Source organism: Dermacentor andersoni, chromosome 10 (assembly GCF_023375885.2).
Source record: "Dermacentor andersoni chromosome 10, qqDerAnde1_hic_scaffold, whole genome shotgun sequence".
Taxonomy (NCBI): domain Eukaryota; kingdom Metazoa; phylum Arthropoda; class Arachnida; order Ixodida; family Ixodidae; genus Dermacentor; species Dermacentor andersoni.
In genome coordinates, this window is record NC_092823.1 from 61,785,765 (window position 1) to 61,812,152 (window position 26,388).

Here is a 26,388-nt window from a genome sequence, read left to right on the forward strand (position 1 = left end):
ACTGGAGTCGGAGCCGTGGCCTCAAGCTCACGGCGAACGATGCGCTTGATATCTTCCGGTCCTGTGGGCTGAACGAACCGCGGCGGGTCTTCGCAAAAAGATGTCGCGGCGGTATTGGGCAATCGGTTGAAAGTTTGACTGACGCGGCGTCCCTTCGCTTGTTCGAAGCGCCGGCACTCCTTTATAATTGCATCCACAGTGGCACAATCCTTACACATCAGGAGATTGAAGGCATCGTCTGCAATACCTTTCAGTATGTGACCAATCTTCTGCCTCGGTCATGTTGTTATCAGCCTTGCGACAGGGGGCCAGCACTTCCTGTATATACATGACATAGGATTCTGTGGATGTCTGAGCGCGGCACGCAAGTTCTTTTTTGCTGCCAGCTGACGACCGACAGGTCTGCCAAACAGGTCTCGCATTCTTTCTTCGAAGACATCCCAGCTCGTTAGGTCAGCTTCGTGTGTGACGTACCATTGCTTCGCAGTTCCTCTTAAATAAAATATCACGTTTGCTAGCATTGTTGTTGGACCCCACCTGTTGTTGTCGCACACTCGCTCGTACATCGTAAGCCAGTTCTCTACGTCGGCGTTGTCCGTGCCACAAAATGTCCTTGGGTCCCGCGGATGAGTGACGATGACCGTTGGCGCGGGCTGCTGAGGCGTTGTCGCTTGTGTCGGTTGGTTTGCCATTGTGGGGGCAGGTAGATGACGTCCGCTGAGAAGTTCCGTGATTGTACCCCGCACCTCCACCAAAATGTTGCAGGAAGAAAGCAGGCCCACGAGTGTAAAATAATGTATATTTACAACTTAGTGATAAGCGCGCAGAATGGAAACGTTCATACAAGAGCAAAGGGTCAGAAAACTGCGCATTGTTTTCCATTACTTTGGCATGTACCTTCACACTAGGTAGCGCCGAGCGATCGCTTCTAACTAACGCAGAAATGAGTATTTGTAGCGCGTGTGGCCACTAATTGACTCCCACCACAGCCATGTGAGGTGCGACTCCAGCAGCGGTGCAGTTACCGTGCAGCCGGCTGAGAGGAGGTGGCGCTTCACTTTCTGCATGCCAATAACTTTCCATTTTTTTGCGTGTCAACGCCCGTGATCGGATCCACAAAGTTCACGCTGTGGTTTAGTTTCGCATTGCAGATTGAGTCTCGCTCCGTTAGCATCCGCTAAGTTCGGGATGCAGTTGTATGCAGCCCATTCATCACTGTGTATGGTGGTCCCCGGTTCAACGTAGGCTGCAATAATGAGGCCTAGCGTCGCCGTGTCTCCTCTGTCGACCTTGAATAGTCGGAGCTGCCCGGCGGTCACGCAGATCATGCCGAATACCCATGGTCCACGATCTGCAATGCTGCCGTGATTTTGGCGGCTCGGCGGAACGTTGTCGCCCGTCATCAGGCGGCCTCGATTGTATTTTCGCTTGCCGCGAAGGAGGCATTCATCAATTTGCACAATCCTCCCGGGGCCACCGAGTGGAGGTCGCGCCAGCAGCGCGTCCCGCACAACCTCACGAGCTATCACGGGCGTTCACACGCAAAAAATAGAAAGTTATTGGCAGAAAGTGAAGCGCCACCTCCTCTCCGCCGGCTGCAGAGTAACTGCACCGCTGCTGGAGTCGCACCTCGCAGGGCTGTGAGGTGGGAGTCAATTAATGGCCACACGCGCTGCAAAGACTCATTTCTGCGTTTGTTAGAAGCGATCGCTCGGCGCTACCCAGTGTGAAGGTACATGCCAAAGTAAGGGAAAACAAACCGCAGTTTTCTGACCCTTTGCTCTCGTATGAATGTTTCTCGGCATTGCTGCGTGCTTACATACACGGTACGCCTGCGGCGCAGCACTTCCGCGCTAAGGGACGCTCATTTTGCTCACTTCGTATTTATATATAAGCGCGAACAGCGAGTGATGTGCTCAAAGACCAGTGCAAAAGACAGGCGCACACCAAATCTGTGCGCCTGCACCAAGCCGCGCCGAATGGAAAGCAGCGACAAGCGATCGTATAAAAGCCGAGTGCAAAAACCAGACGTACACCGATCTGCGCTCGAAAAAGAAACTGTGTAGAAGCCTAGCGCAGAAACCAGGCGCACAGCAATCTGCGCTCGGAAAAAGCGCGCGCAACCACGTGGCCAGCCGCGCCAATCTAATCCAGAAGCCAGAGGAGGGAGGGGAGGTAATGTGTGGCACTAAGCTCAGTGCTACCCATAATTCCCCCAGGTTCTGGTCCTTCACACTAAAGTGTATAATTTTATTTTATCAGATGGCATCGACGTCTCCTACAATCTATAGTGAATATGCTGGGCAGGCAGCACCATAGATTAGTGATAAAATTCAAATGGATGATATTCCAGCTGAGAGTTAGTAGTATTAAGGGGAGTTGGCATGCCGTGCTATGTAATGTGAAGAATAGGTAACTGGTATTCATTAAATTAAATGAATTGGCAGCCTGAGGATAGGAGTGCAGTGTGACCTGGCAGAAAGGTACATTGAGCGGCTAGGGATTGCGTCAAAGTAGGCTGGATGAAGTTGACTCCAGGCTAAGGTAGTTCCTTTGTCCTGTATTAGGACTAATTGTGGAGGTAATCGGTGACCAGCAAGGTAAGCGTGTAGAACGTGTGAAAGATAGCAGAAGATGAAGATTGACCCTGCATTCATCATACACTCTGTTTCGCCTGTGTGCGTTCACTTGCTGGTTCATTCATATCTGGCAGTTGGCCAGAGTCAATCCAAAGTGAAGGATAATCTTGACTGTAAGATATGCTCTGTTGTGTCTCATAGTTCAAGTGGTACTTGAAGTCATTAATGACCACTAGTCAGTCAACCAGTGTTCTAATAGTGCTGCACCTGTTGCACAGGATATAATCTATGAGAAACAACTGATAAGTTGGAAAAGGGGACAGTGAACTGAGCTTGATCCCTTGTTTTGTGCAGTTCATTAGCCATGGCTCCGCCGCAACTGGATGCACCTACGAGCTCCATGCCGCCTGGCATGAGTGCGCATGGAGAACTTTTTGCTGAGACAGAGGACTTGGGCTTAGTACCTGAGGCTACAGCACCACTGCATGCCTCTTCCAGGACCAGCCAGCCTTGCAGGGCTGTGGACGGGGCACTGATCGCAGGGTTAGAAGACTTAGGGTTAATGTAGCGAGCCTGAAAGGACTGTGGATAGCACAGTTGCTGAAAAGCCGGATACCCAGCAGACTGCTTCTGCCAGTTCCCACCAGCCTGGTGTCACTGTGGACAACAGAGATGATACTGAGTCGGAAGACACGGACACAACGCCCACGCCCTCAGACTCGGCGCCTGGACCTTCTGCTCCAGGCAATGGCAAGCCTCCTGATGAGCGAGATTTTCTGAGTCCTGAGGTAAGCTTATGTCCTTGCTCTAAGGTTTCCTCGAAATTTTTTTTGCAGATTTGTAGAAGAATCAATAAAAGACACGCATAAGCATGTTTTGCACAGCTAATTCATCTCTGGTCTGTCTGTTAACCACTTTGTCCATATAGACAAAGCACTTGAATCTACTGCACCGCACAATAATGTGTAGCAAACTCTGAAATAAGTTACCTGGTTGAGGGAGCATTTTAAAAAAAGACGCCATTGTTTCTAAACATGTAGAACTCGAAGGAAAAGTACCACTGTTCATGCAGACCCATATGAGCATAAAGCTACCAAAGCTAAGGGTTTAGCTCTGGTAGCCCATCTAAGTTAGCCCATCTTGAGCTGCCATGAGAAATCACTACACTGTAAATCTTATCCAAGCATGGACGAAGTTGCATACCCGTTGCCAAGCTGTTTGACGTCAGTGCACACAATGCCTTGCAGGCAAGGACGAGGGTGCAAGTAACCAAAAGCGTACTCGTTATTACAGTCTCAGCCTAGGGCCAGCACGGGGTGGCACGAAAAGCCGTTTGCAGTGTCCGAAATGGTGACTTTGACAACAGTGGAGCTGCATGGATGCAGTAATGTGCGCTATAGTTACAGAGATGGCAGCAGAGTGTTGCGTCATAACCTGCCACCGCTCATGTCGTGGACTGGAAGGTGTCTGCCGTGTGACATTGTCTTCTGGAATAAACAGAAGGAAGCAGCTGTTCACTGAAATTACTGCATCATTGCGATGTAAGAAAAATTCGGCAGAATGCATGTTATAATAGCTGTCGACGGGAATGCATTTACCATTGGATCAATATAGTGAGACAGTGTATTACCACCGTCGAAATGAGTTATGTATGAGGCATGTACTGAAGTGGGACTCCTTTTTCGTTCTTTTCTATAAACTTTCGGGACCACCTAGTGGCACTGCTGTGAAGCCTGCATGTGGCTTCCGAAATGCACGGTGCGTCGGTGGGTGCGTACGCTGTGAATTGTACCATGCGGCCGCCAATCTCCTCTTTCTTCTTTCTGGACACTCTGTGCCATCTAGTGGCGCTGCCAAGATGTCGGCGCGTGACCTCCAAGACCGCGTGACCTCAGTGTGTGGCCTCCTCAGGTCTTCCTGAGCGAGTTGGGGATCGGAATTGGGCAGGTTCACTACGCGCGGCACTCTGTTGGGTCACCTCTCACATGTGTTGGAGTAGCGTTGGATTGCGTGCACTATCTTCGGGATCATCCCAGCATTTTTAGACTGCGCTATCTGTGGGGTCACCTCGGTAAAAGGCTGAAAACTGACAAATCCGACATGTGAATGTGGTGGTAATTCGCCAAGGAGCATCAAAATACAAAAAGCCAATGAATGACTGAGATGTGGCTCAAAAATTGTTCTGAGACTATTTTGAATATTGCTTCAAGTGAATTCACCAGAAATTCAAGTGTTACTTATACATACAGTTTACTATTTTTTTATCTTGACCACAACTTGCGACACACGTATTGAACTGAAGCAAATTACTGTGTACAAAGTTGGGCTTTGGGTATAGCACTGAGAATAGGTACACAGGACTCAGAAAAGTAGATGCACCTAGATCTGTGTAAAAACTTGGGCTTGTTGGCTATTCATGACTGTTGGTACAGCGCGACGAACAAGGGACTAATAAGAAGTAGATGCACCCAGCGATATGTAAAAAGTTGGGCTTGTTGATTTTTCATGACTGTGAGTGCAACGCAAAGTACACAGGCTGGACAGAAGTAGACACACAGAGTGCTGTGCGTGTCTACTTCTGTTCATCCTGTCTACATCACACTATACCCATAGCCAAATTACCATATTTATTCTTTTATAAGGTTGTCGCGATTATGAGGCGAGGATGCAGTTGGGGAAGCCCAAGAAAAGGAACCTAAGTGCGCACTTTGAAACTCTTTGATATTTTGTTACCATATCTTCCGGTTCGATAGGCAATTCTATCTGAGCCTTGACCTGGTTTTGCGACTTTGAGACGCACTTCACCTCGTTCAGACGTGTTAGCAATTGTGCTCTCTCAGTGTATTAGCGACCTTCTCATAATTTTCTCTGATAAACATTGTCACATTTGCTTTAAGCATCTCTGGCTTCTTCGACACGACTTCTTTGTTCATGTTTGAAATCGTATTGAAAGAGCTGTCGCCTGTGCAGCTGCATGATTGACGACTATCGATTGTGGTGCTTCCCGTTACGGTTTGTTGTTGAGCCAGACAACGCTGATTCTTCTTCAACCCATCGAAGCAATGGGTGTTGTTTGTATGACGTCCGTCTTCGCGTATCCATCACGGCAGCATGTTTCAGAAGGACCAGAGAGACTGCGGAATGGTTTCGTCTGTGGTTGATTTCGAACAACAAAAAGAATTTAAAAACTGTGTGCACGGTAACACAAGGTAACACTATCCACATAGGGGCTATGCCATGGACAATGTCTACCGGGAAATAATCCTAGATATCTTTAAGAGCGTTGCTATGCGATTTAGTGTGGCAAGTCCTTAGCTGCCAACGACTGGCTTATTTAAACTGTAATTGCCATCGTGGAACTAGAGGAAACCACACCAAGCGAGAAAGCCGTGTCACCATTTTTGTTGTTTTGATAGTTGTTTCACACCACAGTCATTATGGTTCCATTGTTGAGGCCTAGGCTCCAGGAATGTGTGGTGGAAAGTTTCAGCCATTTGGCATGATCATAATGAGTATCTTTGGCTGAAGACGGACATTACTAAATATCATGCTGTAATCACAATGTAATCACAATGTAATATCACAATGTAATCATTGCAATGGGGAAAGTCATCGTTGAAAAGGCACTCAAAGAGCTTGAAGTGCGTGTCTAACTCAGAAGCTGCTTAGCCGCTGGAAATTGCAGCTATGAAGAAAATTTCACCATTTTTCATTGTGTGCGTGTGAAAAAGTTTTGTTTCCTCTCCTTACAGAGACACTAAAGGCAAACATGAAGTCAAGCTAAAGTGATAGATTAGTGCTCTAGAATCTCTAAGGCGTCAATTTTATCGCAAATAAAGCCTTAACAATCGAGAAATTGAGGTAAATGCACGACATGGTTAGTGATTCCCCCACGACATTCAAGCATTTGCTCAATGATGAAGGCACTCCTCAGTTAAATTTTGTCACTAGTACTCAACCATTTGTTGCAAAAAAATTTTTGCATTGTATCGTAAGACGAAATAAGATCCTACTTGTCAAGTTCTATTACATATTTTAGAAAAAAGACTTCATTGAAATTACCCCTGAGGACAACCCGGGTGGCCAAAGGTTTCATTTTCACTCAACTCAGTGCCACCCACTCTTTCGCGTTTCACTAGTTCGTCATTGCGCAGTGCTGCACTGGTTTTGCTGGCTCGCGAAAGTCGTGCAAACTTCAAGTAGCAGAGAATTGAACTTCCATATGATGTCGCGGGATGCCCGAATGGTCCACGCCACTTGACCAAAAAGCAGCTGCAGCCACGAGTCCACCGCTCTGTCTTGGCTCGCTAGCGCCGTCTGTCAGGCGGGGTTGTTTTCACCGATGGTAGCAAAGGGTGGGGATGGCATATGCAATGTCAGCACTCCCCCGGTTGGGCGGCAGTAGATTCGAATTTCGAAAAAAGCATTCGGACCCTTCAGGTGCAATTTTCTTGTAAACTAAATCTTTTCTTGGTGCGATAGAAGTGTTGCGAGGTTTGTAGAACGGTAGTTAAACAGTCCGTGTCGACTTAGTATTTGCCTTTAGTGTCCCTTTAAATTTTGGCTTAGGCATTCTCAAAATCCTTGAATTGACCTTGGAAAACAAGTGGAAGGCGGGAGATGGAAATTCAAGACGATGAGCAAAACTAGGACAAGGTAAATGCGAGAGCCGACATTCTGACAAGTGGACTTGTCATTTCCACACCGACTAATGCTTTCCTCGGCACAGTGTATGTATGCAGGGTTATCCTAAAGCGTAGAAGGGGTAACGTGGGTGAGGCAATGACCGAAGGTGTGTTAGCGGCAACAGGGTCCGCTAGAGGTCAGTGGGCTATCAATTCTACCCTGTCGCCGCTAAGAAACCTTCGGTCGTTGCCTCACGCACTCGCCTTACCCCCTCCTCCCTTTAAAAGAACCCTACCTATATATATATATACTGTGCCGAGGAAAGCATTTGTCGCCTTGAGAAATACAAGTACACTTGTCGAAACGTTGGCTCCCGCTTTTACCTTGTTCTAGTTTTACATTGAATTTTAAGTAAAATGCTCCGCACGAACCCTGGGCTCACTGTAGTTTTGTGTCTGGGTGATGCAGGCTCTTGGGGATGACATTGTGATCAGCATGTGAAAGACTACTCCACAGTATGGGCGATTTATTTGTAACATTCATGTGAAAAAATTAAGTAAACTGGTTCCTTCGACATGGCCTTGAAGAAGCAAACAGGATAAGTCCAGTGTTTCATGATCTTGGGAAACTGTCTAAGACGTGCGAAAATGCCTGATAAGCTTCAGGTAGGCATATTTTTGCATTTCTAATTGTTGATATATTGAACTATTGAGCGGTACTCTTACAGTTTTATTTAGCTTCATTGTATTTGTAATTGGATTGTAAATAGTTCTTGTGAAGAGCCTTTGCAAATACTCATCGCTGTTGTCTGAAGTTTTCCAATTAATGTAACCATCTTTTCGTGGCAACTGATGGTCAGGAGTTGGCAGTTTCGGCATAATCTTGGCGCCAACTTTCTTCATTTCAAAATTTTTGCCAAAATATTGTGAATGTATGGTTTTCTCTTTGCCAAGTGATTCTGCCATTATTCGAACAGTCAGTTGGTGGTCACTCAGCACAGGAAGATGCACACAATGTACGTTTTCATCTTTGCACAAGGTAAAGGGGCCCCTTGAGTTTGCTTTGCCTTTGAAGTCTTCACAGCTTGACCATAAACCACTAGCCCACTTGAACACATTTCTCTCCTTTAGGGCATCCATTAATTCTGTAGGCATTACATTTGATGAATTTCTGCACCATTCTTACCAAACTTAACAAGAAATTCGATACCGATCCTCTGTCCCGTCCGTTTGTCAATCTCCATTTCGACAAATACTGAAACTGAGTCGCACAAAAAGCATGTGCATGAGATTCTGCCTTGTCCTACATCAATACGGCTCATAGTAGAGCTGAACAGGGTTCTTTAGAGTGGAGAGAGCAAGAGAGCACTTCTGCTACATTCTCTCCACTTTTTGGGAAGTGTAGCAGCGCACACATGAAAGGTCTGTAAGAGGCCTGACATTTCTTGGAATAGAAGTCGAGCGTGCTTTTGTTGTCAATACTATGCATAAATCCTGGTGTTGTGAAGAAAGACATTGCAGAGGCACACTTGGCAAAGCATTTCTGTCTACTGTATCCATGAGAAAGAGTCTTCTAGAGGCTTAAACATTTTGCAGTTGTCATTGCTCAGTTGAAGCTCTAAAAACAACTCGCTAAAGCTCTCCAGGTCTACTTCATTACTTGAGGTGGAGAACAAACACGTTTCGGTACTGAAAAGGGCAGCCATTGTCACTGCAACTGCTTAACTTCATGCTGTCTTTCTTAAAACCCAAGAGAGCCAGGTTCTTGCTGTTGTATAGCAACTGCGCTCACAAGAAAGTGAGGATTCTGTGAAGCTGGCGCCATCTAGTAGTGCAAAATTCACATGAAAATAATAAAATTACTGCTACTTGTCTGTGGCACTCAGTAGATGGAAGCAGGTATACTTTAACAGGTGGCGCTTGTCACGGGCAAATGTTGGAAAAAATTCCTCTATGAGTGAGGCTCTTCCACAGCATAGAAAAGACTAGAGGAGAGCTGACTTGACGTTTTTGGCTTGCCATTGTTGTTGCTACACATCAAAGTGCAATGCCACTAAACACGAAAATAAATAGCGGCAAGCATCGGAGAGCCCAAATTAGCTTACCGGTATCCGGTATCCATGTCTTGGAAAAATGAAACAAACCAGTTTTGGTTTTGCTGAGCACGATATGTGAATACAGAAAAACCTCGCTTATATGCTTACGGGAAAAAAAATAGAAAAACGTAATAACAAAGAAACTTTATGAGTCAAAGTCGGTATAAATTTTGGCAGACTCAACTGTAGTTGACATCTATGTAATGTGAAACGTTGTACGAATTGTTGCAGCATGAGACGTTGGTGGGTGCTGATCAGATGAGGCCCGAGCGGCTCGAGACAAGTTTTGTTCTTGCAGGTTTGGCAAGCTTACGTTTATGCTCTTCAAATTTGTCCAGGGTCAGCAGCTTCTTTGCAGAGCATTATGGTGGGAAGTTTTGATATGCCCACTCAATTGGTGAGAATGGTTGCGGTGCAAGACGCCGACGTGCGTCTAGCTGGTGGGGTCCCGGAGTGGCCTGAAGCTGGAAGCACTATGACTGCTGCTAGACTGCTGCGATTTGTCACTTGCACAAACTGCTACTCTCATCACTAATCATCACTAATGATGATTCTGATAACAAAGTGGAGCTTTTTTTTAACATGTTGATGTCGGGTGTCACGACGTAATAGAAAATTGTGGTGCCTTTCTCCTACATCAATATCTTGGGTAAACATTTTCTTTCATAAAAACTAAACTATACGCAAACTAGTATGCTCGAGATTTAATTTAGGAGGCACTTATATTGTGTAGGTCACGACAGTGGCGATTATTGCATACGCGGCACAGCCTATGCGGCCAGCCTGTACGCTCAGGGAGCCATACAGCCAAGCCCGAGGAGCTGACGTCTTATCACCACGATCACGCCACTTTTAAAATGAATTAGTTTTTCTTCCAGAAGGCAGCTGCACATGCTTTCCTGTACTCACAAAAAAAAACATCATATTGGTCCCATCATAACACATCGTTTTATGCATTATAAGTCACACATCTGACAAAATGGGCTGACAAAACTTTCTTGAAAAATAATTGCATCTTATAACGGGAAACTACGATACTTAAAATGTATCAGTTCTAAGGATGCAAAATTATCAGTAAATTGACTGTTGATAGTATATTATGGTAATTTACGAAGGAAGTATCAATAATGTTTCCAATTAGCAGTATCCAATTACATTCCTGTCGATTCTGGTGTTCCCCAGGGATCCGTCTTCGGCCCCCTACTGTTTTTAATGTTTATTAATGATATTGTTAAAAACCTGTCAGTACGTGTTAAGTTGTATGCGGACGACTGCGTGCTGTATGAGAAAATAAGTTCGACCGATGATCAAATTAGGCTGAATAATGATTTTGCAAAAATAGTTTCTTGGTGTGAGAAGTGGCAAATGTCAATTAACTTTGAAAAAACCGTATTTATGAGAATAACACTTAAAAAGATCCCTCTTCTATATTACTACACTGCTAATAATAATTTTCTTCATGAAGTCACAGAATATAAGTATCTAGGTCTATGGAACTCTGATAACCTTTCTTGGACCAGGCATGTCGACTATGTTTCAGCAAACGCTCTCCCAAAGCTTTTTTTCTTACGACGCTCGCTTAAGCTAGCAACCCCTGGTACACGCCTCCTTGCCTACAACACTATTATTAGACCAATCTTAAAATATGCAGTAATTATCTGGGACCCTTTTACAAAGGTAAACATAAATAAACGTGAAAGAATCCAAAAGAAAGCAGTAAGGTTTATATATAACACTTACGGGCGAGCATCAGTCGGTGACCTCCTCAAAAAAAAGCGGTTTACCCTCTATTCCTAACAGAAATCGCATATGTCGCTTGATGTTTTTCTATCAATTATTTAATAATAATTTCAAAGTTGACACCTCCAATATCCTTACCTATCCCTCGGGGTACCAAACTAGAAATCACCATTCTCTTTCTATAACACCATTAAATCCGCGAGTCATTTGTTTTAAATATTCCTTTTTTCCAAAGACCATCACTGATCGGAATAACCTCACGGATGATGTTGTCAGACAGACATCATTACATTCATTTCAAGAGCATTTGAATTGATTGTTGTTAATTGACCTTGTCGCTGTATTCTCTTGTTGAATTTCTATGTGCAATTTTGTTTTCTTTGTGTCTGTAATTCTGTATCTTAACACAATGTTTCCCACCTGCTATGATCTTGTGTACAAGATCGCAGTATTCATAAATAAAATAATAAATAAATAAAATGTGACAATATTTATATAGAGCAGTACTATCAATAGTATTGCAGTCGTTCACTGTTGACAGTGCACACGATAGTTTCTGAATTCTCGGCTATAGATAACACTGAAATTTCGCAGAACTGACCATTTAGTAAACACTAAGAAAAAAAGTTGCAGTTTCGCCCGAAAGGCGAAGCACCGATTATGACAGAAAATAAGTAGGTAGCTATACGTAGTAAGGATAGGGGTTTTATTGGCCGTATAAACTTGTAAGCATTGGCTTACTAACTAAATTACCAAGCATGGTGTCACGCGCACCAAGCAAACATGAACACATCTCACTCGATGACCGCGGAAACTCGCTGTCAAATGCTGGAATGAGGAAATGCGGCAGCAGCAGTGAGCGAATTTACCTTTGGGGGCTGCCTCTCGTTTCAACTTGAACTCGGTGTTCAAAACACAGTGCACAGGAAGCTGTCAGCACTCGCACACTGTGCCCATCGCAAATTGCTTTCAAGATAAGGCCCGTGCGGCCCCGCCATACACAGCAGCCGCTGGAAATCCCCCTCCCTTTCTTTCCCTCCTTCCTGGTGCTTTGCGTGCCATGGAAGACTGCGCGCTTCCTCCACATTTCACTTGCACATATAGCACACAGGGTGCAGCGACAATGTTATCGCCCTTGGACTTTATACGGAACATCACGGCCACGGCAGAAATGGGCCGGAGTGTCCATATAATTGCTATCACAGTAAAAGGAAATGGAGCTAAGTTTATGTGCACTGTTAAAATGCGGTGTATCGCATGAACTTAATTTATCGATAGGGCACTGTTGATGTAACTATCAATAGTGTTCTATCGCTGGTGATTGTTAGTATCGATAATACTAGCGATAGTTTTGCCTCACTATTCACTACACTTATATGGTGTACTCCGCTTTTTAGCCGAAATAAATTCTGTCTGACTGCATGGCCTTTCTTTTCTTTATAGTTACTATAAGCACCTGAGGCCTTGTGGCGGCAGGAGAAGTATGGTGGCTGGTTTACAGCTGTGGCTATTATGGCCCAGCAGATCCACCAGCTTAACAATCGAGGTTCAGTGAGTGTTTATTGCATTAATGTGGTTGCGGGCATCTTGCGCGATGCTTTGGGTAAAAAAAAAGCTTAGTAAGTTGAACTTCAATGCTGATGTGCTTCCTGCATCTTCTTTTTTTTTTCAAAGTCTCATTTCCTTTTGTTCTCTGTGGGATTGCAGGCCAAGGAGATGCTGAAGACCGCAGGCATTGTGGCTGGAGTAACACTTGGTGAGTAAACTGCACGAGATGTTTGCATCTTAGTTCAAATTTAGTAGCATTATCATGGTGGCACGTTTCCACACCTCTCCTTGCCTGTTTCATCCATAGAGTCCTTAACAAAGCCTCTCCATCTATCAAGTCGCTGATAAAGGTCCAGTCAAAATCTCTCAATGTGGATTGATACTTCCAACAGTCGACTCTGAGCCTAGGCATTCTCCTCTACAATCAGAAAAGTCTACACAGTTTGGGGCTTACCTTGTTCCCAAACGATAATCGTAATCTATCCTCCATCAAATTTCTTTCTTTACTACTGCTGCCCGGTACTTCCAGGTCACGAATGGAATGGGCATTATGAGCATGAGATAGCACTCTTGACAAGAAAGTTGTGAGTGAAGTTTTCAAGAAAAGAAGTGTAGGTGACACGGAACATGACCTTTGTTTGGGAACAAGGTAAGCCGCAGAGAGTGTAAACTTGTTTTTAGATTGTATATGTGTAAAATGTTTTTGAGAAGTGTTAAGCGCATGAAATGCTGAAATATGAAATCATGCATGAAATGCATGAAATATGAAATCGATGGAGTCGCACTTAAAAGCTTGAAACTGGGCTTGCCATGTCCATCGTCCTTTCTCAAAGGATCTTGGTATTCATGTCGTTGTCATTGTTTGTATCGTTGTGCTGCATGTACAGATTGAACAGGGGGCATGCAGTCGACCTGCTTATACCAAGCAGCATGGGGCATGCTTGTATCAAGCGAAGAGTTCGGCTTGGTCAGCTGAGCTGGCCGCTTTCTTAATATCCGACTTATTAACGTGCTAGAGTCGGGCACCCTCATCCGGTTTACTCCCAAAGGACACTAAAGAGAATAATGCCGCAGATCCAGTATGCCCTGTTGGAATCTATGTAAAGCAAAACTTATAAGGAAGTGTTAATGCGCACCTTCTCATCTGGCTCAAGGATGCCTCGAATGGGGAGCTCTGGAGTGCAGTGCACCTTTGAACGTGATGCACCTTGATGTTACAGCACCTTGACGGTGCTGTAACACCTTGATGTTAATGCACCTTGATGTTACAGGGGTTGAAAGAGGCAAGCTTACTTTCTGCGTGATTTCTTTGGGGTACCTGACCTCTCCTTGGAGGCGCAGATGTGACCATATACGCGCTTGCCAGGTGGCACAACGAATACGCAGCGAGAGGCCATCTCTGGTGCCCTCCTCTTGTCTCATCGCGGCTCTCCACGTCACGATTCCTTTGCATTCTCCACCAGCAACCAATGACCCGCATGCGAAGGCCGGCTTCCCCCCCTCTATTTTCCACTGCTCCAGGCAAACCAGTATGACCCATTGCTTCTAGATGGCACCGCCGTCCCGCAGCTGAGTTAGAAAGGAAAAAAGAAACCGAGAAACTGGTGGAACAGGCAGATACGAGACGCGATCGCCAAACAACAGAAAGCATCCCGAGAGCACAGGCAGGCGAAGAAGGCGCAGTTGCCGCAGGATGAAGTAACCAATGGTAAATACACCGTAAATGGGAAATATACCGGGAGAAAACGTCTATGGTTCAAATACTGGTGCAAGCAAAATTAAAAGGTGAAAGCGAACGTTGGTTGTCAGAAATATGTGAGAAAATGAAGGCCGCACCTAGAATATTTTGGAACATCATAAAATTATTAGGCAGGAAGTCAACAACAATACAACATATCCTAGATGAAGATGAAAACAGACTGGAAGAAGAAGCTGCAATAAATTACATCCGAAAAATAAGAGCAGAATCTGTCCAGCGCAATGACGAGGTTGTATTTGAAGAAAAAGAGAGCATGAAGGAGACCTAGGTGGAAAAGGAGCTGGTGTTGACAAATTTCAACGTAAAGATAGCCGAAGAGAAAATTACTAAACGCACAGCCACAAGGCTAGATGAGGTTCCCGTCAGGCTGATTAATGAAGTAGGACCAATAAGTAAGGAAGCTCTGGTGAAAGCAGTGGAAGAAACTTTAAAAGATAAACGAATACCAGACAGTTGGCGACAAAGTAGAATGAATGTAATTTATAAAGATAAGGGGGAGAAAGATAGAATTCACTGGTATAGACCGTTGACCATTACATCGGTAATATACAGGCTAGCAATGTTGCCAGACAGGCTTGCCCCTCTCCGTCGCAATATGGAGGATTTCTGCTGCCCTGTTCGTCGGGCCGCTCGTGTCCGCACCCTTACATCTCAACAAGGATCTCACCCCGAAGTCTTCTATGTGGATGTCGCGGGTCCTTCCCCCTCTGGCTACTTTTCAGCTACCATGATCCACGAGGGAAATAGGATTGATGACCTCTCGTTTCGGGCCTCTACTTCAGCTCAGGCGGAGGAGGTCGCCATTGCCTTGGCTGCCTCCCACCCCAATGCAAGCGTCATCTCGTACTCACGCTCTGCCCGGTCCGCCTTGCCGGTTATGTCTCGTGAGTCGCTTACTCCGGGCCGCCTCCTGGCATTTCGTACATCACCCTGTCAGACTTGCCTGGTCCTCAGGTCACGAGTGTTTTCCTGGTTAAGAGGCTGTTGATGCGACCGCCCGCATGCTTCTTCTCCGGGACGTTGCCCTTCATCCCCCTCGCCTGATCCTGCAACCCAGTCCCTCACATCTATTCAATCTTGTCCTATTACTGCGATGGTCGTCGGCTCCTTCCTACCCCGGCCCGTGGTCTGTCTAAGACCAATAAGCAAACCCTGCACTGCTCACAGATCAACTTGTGTTCATCTGTGGCTCGGCATTTTCTGCCTAATACAAGTAGGCACTGTCGCTATTGTGGGGTCCTGGCCGACACCTACCATATGGTGGCTGCTTGGGCCTCTTTGCCGCTGTCCCCCGTTTCCTCGTTGCCACACGAGATGCCTGGGAGGAGACCCTGCTCAGCTGCTCTACCTTGTGCGACCAGCGTGCCCTGGTGAAGCGTGCTCCGAACGGCAGCCATCTCCAATAGAGTCGCAGACTGGGGACCTCACTTAGGTATCCTCCCTTCGGGGTCTACTCTGTTGTATTTTGCTCGATGAGTGTTTTCACCACCACCCTTGTTTGTTGTTTTCATTGCTATCGTGATTTTTCATCAGCCTACAACAAAAATGCCAAGAGCGTCCATCATCGATCACAATAACGCCAAATAATCTCTCATATGGATGACGGAATATGAACTTTTACATGAAGGCGGTAAAAGATTAGTACTCTGTTCCTGTGTGAAAAAAAAAATTAAACGATAAAAGACAGGTCTAGCAAGTTTTCAATCAAGGATATTGTCACTGAAAGAAATGAAATCAAATTTTCTTTTTGAATAAACACCAGCACAAGTAGGCCTAACGGTCAACAATGAGAGCGAGAAGTGCTGAACTCTGGTTATAACTTGTTTCTCTCCTCGCATTGTGCAATACTCTGCACTGGTAAGCCAACCCAACGCTGGCTGACATTCGTTCTTTTTTTTTTGCAGGTGTAGGCGCTGTCGCTGTGCTTGCAGCGCCCTTTGCCTTGGCTGCTGCTGGGTTCACATCGACTGGAGTGTTAGCGGGCTCGGCGGCAGCTGCATACCAAGCAACGCTAGGGGGTTACATTGCCCAAGGCAGCTTGTTTGCCCTGTGCCAAAGCTGGGGAGCCGCAGGGCTAACGGCCGCTGCACAAGCCGGGGTTGCAGCGGGAGGTGCCAGCGTTGGTGCTACGGCATCATCTTTGGGGTTATGGTTGAAACGCAACCTAGGAAAAGGTCCGGGAAATAATTCTGGCGGTGGAAGTGGCGGAGGAACCGACACAGGAGCTGTAGCAGAAACCGGAAACGTTGCTAGCGGAGAAATCACTGGCGGGTCTGGAGAAGGAGGTGAACTAGGAAATGGAAAAGGCACTTGTGGAGAGAATGATGAGGCATCTGGAAGTGAAAAGGTGAAATCAACCGATGGGGAGCCAACAGAAAAAACAAAGGGGCAGGAGACCTGTCAAAACGAGCAAAATGAGCAGGCAGCTAAAAAACAAGAGGCATTTCGAAAATAACATCTCCATTTTAGAGTGCAGCAAAGATGTGATACTTCTGTCGCTGGGTAAACCTCATTTAATCTCTTACTAATGCAATTCGTTCAAAATAAGGTTTTCTTGCTGTCACACGGGGAAACTTAGCGAAATTGAAAACATTTCCTCAGAAGTAAACTCATTCTTTCAGCATTTGGTACCAAATCTTTAGTCTCCACACGAGGGGTCTACTGATTGCATTCCTTAATAATCATGCTTCTCTAATGCTATAAATTAAAATAATAATCTCCATCTGACCTTTAATAAGTGCCAGCTACATGACATTCTCAAGAGCATCATAGTGCAATGCATCACAGTGCAATGCATCACATTGCAGCTGCAGAACATATCCTCTCGACTCAACGGCTAGATGGCCATATCAGCCATGTTTGTAGTTGCGACGATACCAGTTCATAGTTTTTCATATGGTTTCGGAAACCTTCCTGTTCTGGGATTTGAAATTAACTGTTTTCTTGCAGAAGTTGGTCTCACAGGCATATAAGAGCAGGGATCAACCATGTTACCCGGCCTTTGAATGTTTGGCATGGCTCGTTTCAACTCCTGTTGCATACAGTTTGAACAAATTGTCTGAACCGGCAGAGCACACATTTCAAAACATTTATTGATTGCAAACATGCAGGATAATTGCATTATTCAAAATAATATTATTTCAATTGTAAGATAATGCTTGAGTGCCAAAGGCTCGTATAACGCCATTTTCGTCACTTTTCTGACCACAGTAATTATTTTGAAATATATTAGTTTTGCACTGTGACAGCGTACAAGAGTACCGACATTAAGCTCCGCAAACGCCATTTGTTGGAAATGACAATATATTTGCCACATGGCAAGTATTTCACGGCGTGTCTTTTAAAAGTCCCTAACAATGCTTGTGCGCTTTTCCAGTACAGTCAATATAGTCACATATAAATGTAGGTGAACCAATAAAAGGATTGCATGCAAGACTGCATTACTATTATGAAGGGCTTTTTTTCTGAGGTCATTTATTATTGTCCCAAAGATATGGAAGCCAAAGGCAGCTAAAGAGGAGTAGTATTTTCGGACCGTCACTTTCGTGGATGTGATTATTTTTGTGAGATTTTGCATGACTCGGTATTGAACTTTTCGAAATATATGACCGAAAGCATTACAGGCACTTTGTGAAGATAACAAGCTAGACTCAGAGCTAGAAAGGCTCTTGGTCACCTATTTCAGCACGTCCATTGCTGAATCGCACGAAATCTCGTGAAAGGATTGGTTTAAACATGAGGCTAGAAACCAACCAAAACTACCGAAACAAGAACCGAAACAGAACTTGGGACATCGCTGTTGACATGGGCATCAATGCCGATGTTGTTGTGGCGTTTGCAACGGCGGGAGAGGACGACGACAATGGCGGACGGCGCGGGCGACGGCAGTGAAGGTAAGCGAGATTTTGCGATTGGTTTACTCAACGACTAATTTGCATGCTGCCCCTGAGAATTATATACGTTCTTTTTAAGACCTTCGAGATGCTAAAATCATAGAGCAGCTTCTACATTGGGCTGTATGTCGGTCACAAGAGGCCACGAATGTCGTGTCCTATATAAAGGACACCAGGGCTCAAGGGTTAGCGATCAGCGGGAGGTTTCACTGCGGGGCGTTCGGTGTTTACTTTTACGGGAGCAATAATTTCGCGTTGTTTTTTATGTAGGTGCGACAATACCTACTGCGTTGTACTACTCGGCAAGGAGATTGCCTCGCTCAAGAAGGCCACGTCTCGAAGATCCGGATATTATCTTTGCTGCACTGGGCAACGGCGATATATCGGACATCGACGATGACAAAGAAGAGGTAGACGAAGCAGGTGAGCTAGACGATGCAGTGGACGGCGACTGGGACAACCAGCAGGAGCTATCTGACTCGTCTGACGAGGAAGAGCCGGATAAAGAGAGCGCTCGAGACTGTTTCTGTTTGAAAATAAACTTCAGATTGCAACTTTGTGTTTTGATTTCTGACAACCTCCAAGCCCTGTTGTCCTATATATAGGACATGATCCAATCTCGAACACCAATGAGTCCAAAAGGTAATATTTGATTGTAACATGCTTTTTGTTGGGTAATTAGAGTACTTAAGGCAAAAAAAAAATTTTCCGCGCCATAAAAATAATTCAGGGCTGAAAGGGTTAAGGGGCCCTGAACCACCCTTCGGGATTCGTGAATTAACGCATTCCGCAGATAGCATGCACTGATGTGACCATCTCGGCGAAATTTCACAGTCGTGCGTGGAACATGGAGTTTGCAAGTGAATCGTGAAGCCACCCTTTCCTCATACCCCTTCTTTAACAGAAGTGCTCTCCACAGTCTTTTTGGGCTGCTATATTTCGTCACATAGCAGATTCTCATACACGGCTGCTTTTGGCCAATAGTTGACATCAATCAAGAAGGGTGTGTAGATCAGTGCGCTTCTTCCTGCTGTTACTGCGCATATTGATTGATGCTGCTTGGTATACAGGCTGTAGTAAGTGAAAGTCTGTTTTCAAATTTCTATGAGAATTACGTTACGAAACAAGCCGACTCTTCTCTACTCGCGCTCCACCGCTGCCGTCCACGTAGGGATTCAACTTTTGCCACCCTGCTTATCGGTATCGTAGCCATGGGGTCTTGCTAATTTTGACTACCTTTGAACACTCAAGTAGCCTCGAAAGACTTGAAACTTAAGGTCATACCTAATGCACGTTTTCCGGCATGCGCTCACTCCTGGCCGCGCCTGGCTATGCTCCTTGGCAGTCTTCACTTTATAACATGCAAATTAGATGTGGCTACTATCCGTTGGTCAAGCTGCTACAGAACAAAGCCGGTCTGCCCCACGTAGCACCGCATAGACTGGATTAAAGGAGTGCGGACGCGTGTTCAAGCCCTGTCGTACAGAAAGCAAATGCTGTGCAACATAGTTGCGTGTAGCTATGGTCTGCTGCGTAGCGTAGATACCACGACCATCGCATGGTGCTGGCACGTGCCCGCTCGCCGAGCCTTCTGCGACTGTGGCAGATCCTGCTGCGCTCCGCTTTAAAGTGAGGCATTGAAGGAGCGGGAGCACAGGTGACCATTGATTGCTAACTCCGCTTCTGCTGAACGCATCGAGTACTTTTTGCACCAAAGTATATCTGAAATAGTCTATTTAACTTGAGATCCATTTCTCGAGTTCAATAAAAAGTGGTTCAGGGCCCGTTTAAGAACACTGTCTCAGAATTGTGCAAAGGTGTAATCCCCCCCCCCCCCCCCCCCCCTCTGCTCTGAGTAAATATATAAAAACAAGCAGAGTGCTGTCTCTAAAAAAAGCTTTATTTACATTTAGGAGAGGGCATCTCGTTTTCTCCAAGATAATCTCCATGGCAGGCAACACACTTATCCAACCTATCCTGTATTCCTGAAAGCTCCTCCAGGAACTCCTGAAGCTTGATGTTGTTTGGTGCCCCTGTGCAAAGCTGTTTTCATGTTGCCTTCTATGACAAATCAACTTCCGTTAATGGAATTTTTTTGTTGTTGACGGGGTTTTCTTTATTGTCAGTCACAAAGAGGTACGTCCGATGAATTGAGTGAGCAGATGATTGGAGAATGATGGCCTATTGCTGGAAGGCCTAATACCGTGGCACAGACAAAGCAGTGTGAAAAGGGGTGTTGTTATCGAGAAACCAATCATCCTGCCTTGGAAATTCTGGACATTTCCTTTGCACATCCTCTCCCAATCACCTGAGCGCCTCCAAGTAAAATTGCTGTTTTTAAAACAATTCCCAGAAGCTCTTGCTACCAACCCACATAACCAGCAAACTTGAGCCTGCACGTTCGTTGGGTGCTTTCTTACATCTGAACAGAATGGATGTTTTCGCATCTCGGGAGGTGCTCGATAGGCCGCAAAGGATCAAGTGTAATATTCACCACATTAGAATAATTGATATCTACTTGATATTGGAGAGCTTTAGAATAGGGGCACCGAACGTTTGCGGCCCCAAGCAAATAGCGTGGAAGCCACTGCGCATGCACGAGACGCAAACTGCGTTTGAGTTTTGTGTCGGGCATGCTATTTCACTGATTAAGCGGGAGCCCCAAAAGCCACCTCAATATATTTGCGTAAACAAACATGGTGGCACCTATCGAAACGACGGGCTCTAACCTAGCACGAAATGGCTGGACTCATGGTAACGCGTGAAGTTCGCAAGCTAGGAGAAGTTACAGCAGTTATCGCTTTCTCTCAACTAGCGTGTGTTATGAAGATTGATTCATTAGATGCCGCTGATTCCGAATTCGATCGCGGATTAGCACAGCTTAGCTTGGCTAGTGAGGGCACGTAAAGTTGGTTACTCAAAACTAAGCGCAACTAATCGTTTTCTGCTAATCGAATAACCTCTAAATTGTAAATAAACGCTACAACACGAAAGTCAAAATTACTGTTCTTATCATAAGATTGTATAGTTTATTTAAATATTTCTAATAGCTGTTTTCACACCGTAGTGGCGTTGTCAGTGCAAAATGCTATCCGCAAACGCAAAGCCCTATTATAAAACTCTTCACTCCTTCGCACCCCAACGTTAACCCCCGCAAAGCTCCTTGGGGCCCCTCTTCAAAAACTTTCTATTAATTTACATCACATTGCACATTACAAAAATATGCTCTTCATTCATTGGCTTGATGGCCATGTAAGCAATGTATGTTTTTGTTACACCACTTCGTAGAGTTGTTATCCTTAAATTGTGGAGCTTTACTTGCCAAAACGACCACCTCATTATCAGGCACACTGTAGTGAGGGACTTCGGAATAATTTCGACCACCTCGGCATCTTTAACCTGCCCCCAGGTACGTTAAAGATACCCAAGGCGTCCACACCGCTCATGAAGTTGCTTCCTGTGCTTCGGTCTAAAGAGTCAGCAGGTTTTGCTCGTTTCAGTGCTTGTTTTGCATGCACATGAGAGCTGCGGCGATATGTGCGCACCATTCTCTTAGCCGAATTCTCTCTCCGTGCACTCCACTATGTTGACCACACTTGGCTCGGCTCGACTTGGCTTCTGTTGCATATTCTTTCACAAATTATCTAAAACTGCAGATCACATATTTCAAAGCCACCTTTTGATTGTTGCAAAAACATTTCGAGAAAAGCACGCAGAACATCACTTTTGCCTCTTTTCCGACCATAGTAATTGTTACTTGCAAATGGGATTAGCTTTTGCCGTGTGACAGTTTACAGGGATGCTTGAATAAATGGAAAAACATTGACTCATGCGATTTCTAGCACTGTCCTCAAGTTTCATCAGTGTGCAGGTTGTCCAAAACCTGCAAAACCTGTTTCAGGTCACTTGCATGGGATGTGCAGATCCTCATCTAGTCGGTTTGTGCCAGGCTTTCACGCATAGCGAGGAAGTTGATTTGTTACTAGCATGGCAACGTGGGAATGTCATCTAGCTGTCTAGTAGGGCGTAAGCCACCTCTCACATTTGTGCTTCGTCTGGCTGGCACTAGAGCAGCAACAAATAAGGGTGCCTATGTTTCCTGCATTGCAGAAACATTTTTAAAGGCCTTCCTTTTTATTTTGTTTACAATAGAACATTTTCTGTGATAACGCTGCGTTTTTTGTAGCGGCACTAAAGCTGAATGACAATGTAATCTAGATTGATAAATCGCACTTCTGTCGTACATCATGAAATTTTCGCCGTGGTTGCTCGTGTTTAAATAGTCAACTAGTAACAACGAAGAAAAAGGATTTTATCTGCTTGTATGCCTAAATTAAAAGTGCATGTTTACTTATACTATGTGTATTTGGAGCTCTTATGAATTTGTACATTTTGCCATACATTTCTATAGTGCTTGTTGGTGTTTTAGTAAGACTTTTTCCTTCTGTGTATGCAAGAGGGTGGGACAAATCAGCCTTTTGGCTTCTTAGTTTCATGTTTAGTTACGATGCCCAGTTTATACATATTGTGGGACTTGTTCTTGCTGCTTAATTGTGCTACAGTAATAGAAGTTGTGGTTGTTCTTCTGCCACACGACATCTGACATTGCGGACCGTTAGAGGGGCCATTTTGCCTGATTTCAAGTTGGTTTGTTATTGCATGCTCTGTATTTATTTATTTTTCTATTCTAATAAGAGGGAACAAGGTGTAACTCGGCAGCATGATACTCTGTGGTTTTAAATAAAGGTATGGAAGTGGTGCGTCTACGAGTTAATTTCTAGCTGCATGAGTGATGAAATCAGTTAGCATTATGCAGCATCGCCACATGCAACATAGTGAAAATGTAATCAAATTCTGACAAGGACGCAAGAATCTGTCATCATTTCCTTCTAATAATTCACCGTTATGGTTTGTTTTCACTTTTCGATATTAGGCTATTTATTTAGTGAAAAATGGCAGAAACAGCGTTTAAGGTAGTAGAGAAGTACTTCAGACTGCAGAATCGTCCAAAGTGCCATCATATACAGCTGGTCGGTGGGCATTGAGCCGCGACACACTGTTAGAAGGCCAGCTGTTGATACATTTCAAGAGAGCAGCAGAATAGCTCTAGCTGTTGTTTTTTCGCCAGGAATTGCATTTTCTAAATTACCGTGCAGTCGGAGCACATGACTTCCACCACCTTGGAGGTGTCGAGCTGACTCGCTCAAGGACGGGTCTTAGAGAAAGGATGTCACTGCCACAGTCTCTAAATGGCATGCACGACGCAGGAACCTTTTTTGATAATGAGGCTGTTATGTGGGAACGAAGCTGAAAATATGCATAAGCTGATGCAATATACGTACCTAAGTACAACTAAGAGCAAAACTAAAACACGCTGCACATGTGCTGTAAGTTACTAGTTTAGAACCATGGAACGAACAAGAGTAAGAAAGTTCTGGTGTATTTACCAAGAATTCGTAGAAGTCCTAGTGTTGTTCTGAAAGACCTGCTCTTAGACGAAATACATGAAAAAACGATACACAAATTGCGCTGACGTAGCATTAAGCAGGTTCAACAGGTTCTGACGTCACATAGCATGACTTTAATGGTGAGGGATCTGGCATCACTGGTTGCGACGTCGGGATGGCTGGCCTGTCCCGAAGGTGGCGATGACGTCGAGCTGAACTGTCTGGACTGCTTGAACCTATGCGCTTAGCCTTCAAAGCATAGCCCCAGGAGCTGGGGTCCCGGCCTCATGAAGAAGGTGCCGATAGGTCGTTGCTGTGGGTGCTCCCCCTTGTGCCTGCTAAGTCCACGGAGCGTTGCTGCTTGAGCTGTGGGATGTTAGTCATTGGAGGCACGTCATCCATTGGGGGCACCACGCTGGCTTGGGCTCCACCAACACAGCTGCCCTCACTGTCCTAAGCTGTAGGTCTGATTGCCGCTTCCGCTGCATGTTCTGTCTCTTTTGCTCGCTGTCATTGCGTGGTTTCTTTTATAACTTCTTCGTTTACCCAGTTTACTCTGGCGCTCTCAACTCTGTGCGTCCTTCCTTTATTCACTAATTTAGGTCACGTGCATTGACTCTATTGTTCTACTTATGTCTGATGTCTTTTTGTTTTGCATCTTTTTAATAATTGAAACATGATAATGTGCCCTCCTCTCAAGAGTTGTCTGATAAGAAACCTGCTGCACAACACCCGGTGCGATGATCTTCATTCTGCTTTCAGTGTGGTGTCCCCAGTGAAACAGGAATTGGTTAGCACTTCCCTAATACTCGCGTACATCACTTCCCATAGAAAGTGTACTCTGCACACGACCATTCCTCAGTAGTCAAATGTCCTCTGACGCAGTCTTCTGACGCATCTCATCGCCCAATACACGAAGAGTATTACATAACTCCTGAAGCATGGCACCAGAATTCACTAGTCCATGTACACAGTGAAAGTCCGGAGAAGTGGGGTTGTAAAAAAACTTATTTCCAATTGTACGATGGATTCTCAACACATTGAATTATTACAGCCCTGAATAGTATGGTTTTGCTGTTACTACGGTATATTGGCCTCGGCAGCCACCTCATTGTACCGTTGCCTAAAACTATTGATGCTGTTTTTCCTGTGAGGTGACTGTTCTTAACTAGACTTCTCCTAAGTGGAACTGCACTCAAGCTGGTGTCCCGAAGAATATACACCCGTGTGCCATGTAGTTGTCCCTCTACCACAGTCCCTCTAGCACAGACATGAAGTGATCTGCTGAAGACGATGTCCTTGCTCCACTAGTGACACCTATCTTTGCTGCTTCTCTTATTCCCACGAAGCTCGTGTTTTTGTACAGGTTCGGTCACAGCTGCAACTTGATTCTTAGTGCACAATTTAGATATCCTTGTTTGGGTCATATTCTTTGCCGAACTTGGGTGTGTTTTGTATCGTATGTGTAAGCCTCGTTCCGACGTAAGAACGTCTCATCGTCCAAAATTATCCCTGTGTTGTGCATTCCATCTAGCGACCACAAAATTTTTGTTGTCCATAATATAAAATTGTAAGACTATGAAATGTCTTTTTTTGCTTGCAAAAAATAACATTTTCAGGAACACTATAGACAGAAAAGGACAAATGGCATGCGCAAAAGATGTGTTAAAAGCTTCTAAGAACTAAGCAAACACTGCACCCGCATTAAGAACGCGTAAAACATTATACGCATATGCAGTCCTACTTGGCTCCGACAAACTGGTTGTAAATACAACAGGACTTTCCTATTCTTGGTCTCTTTATCTTAAATTTGTGACCTATGGTGTGTGCAGCATGCAACTTGTAGCATGTGTGGGTTTGGTGCATTTAGATGTATTTTTCTGTTCTGGTAACCTTGTATATCTTAGCCTTCTTCCCACTTCCCATATGAGGGTTTGTCATCATCGAAAAAGTTCCTGTCCTGTGTATTCCACTCAGAGGCCACGACAAAATATTGGCAAGTCTGCCATCTTCATATTTTCATTCATTGAGTCGAGACAATTACTCCGACCGGATGCTGCATGGTCGGCCAGAAATTTGGAACTAAATTAAACGTAACAAAGGTTCGCATACCCCCTTAAAATCTTTGAAGGCATTTCAATTTGAAAATAGAGATTCAAGGGCCCTTAAAGCTCCATAATAATAAATGTAATCTTTGAGTTCCTTGAAAACTGGAACCTAGGCGAAGAGGAAATCTCCCCTATAAACTTTGTTGTCGATGACTTTCCTTCATCGGTCCGACGCATTTGCCACTCATGCCTGGCAACCTGGGGACCTTCGAAATTCAGGAGACAAATAGAAATTTAGGGAATAGAGCGCAAGGAAGACAGGGACAAGGAGGAGATGGGCCGTGTGTTCCTTGCGCTGCATTCCCCGACTAAATATATGAGCCGATTTGTCCCAAAGAAGGTCCTGTTTGACAGCAATGTAATCTGTCTATAAAAAAGAAAATATTAAAGAGACTGACAGCTAATTTTCATGGTGCCTATTTTCTAATGCAATGGAAATTACCGGTCAGTGTGTGTACTTATGAAGTGGAAATTGAATGGAATATTTTTGATAATTTTTTGATCGTCAGTGAGAATGCCATCGTTCCTTGGAAGCATAGACGAAAAGTTTTCATTGTTCCGGGGCCCGACCTGCTTTATAAACCCCACGTACA

At 44.9% G+C, this 26,388-nt stretch overlaps 1 long non-coding RNA gene across 1 annotated transcript; it reads left to right on the plus strand.

The window, feature by feature from the left end:
* The first annotated feature begins 16,806 nt into the window (after positions 1-16,806).
* On the plus strand, positions 16,807-23,000 carry LOC129380674 (uncharacterized). The gene is made up of 2 exons (XR_008608864.2): positions 16,807-18,074; positions 18,980-23,000. It is a non-coding gene; the product is annotated as an uncharacterized lncRNA (long non-coding RNA).
* Positions 23,001-26,388: the final 3,388 nt, after the last annotated feature.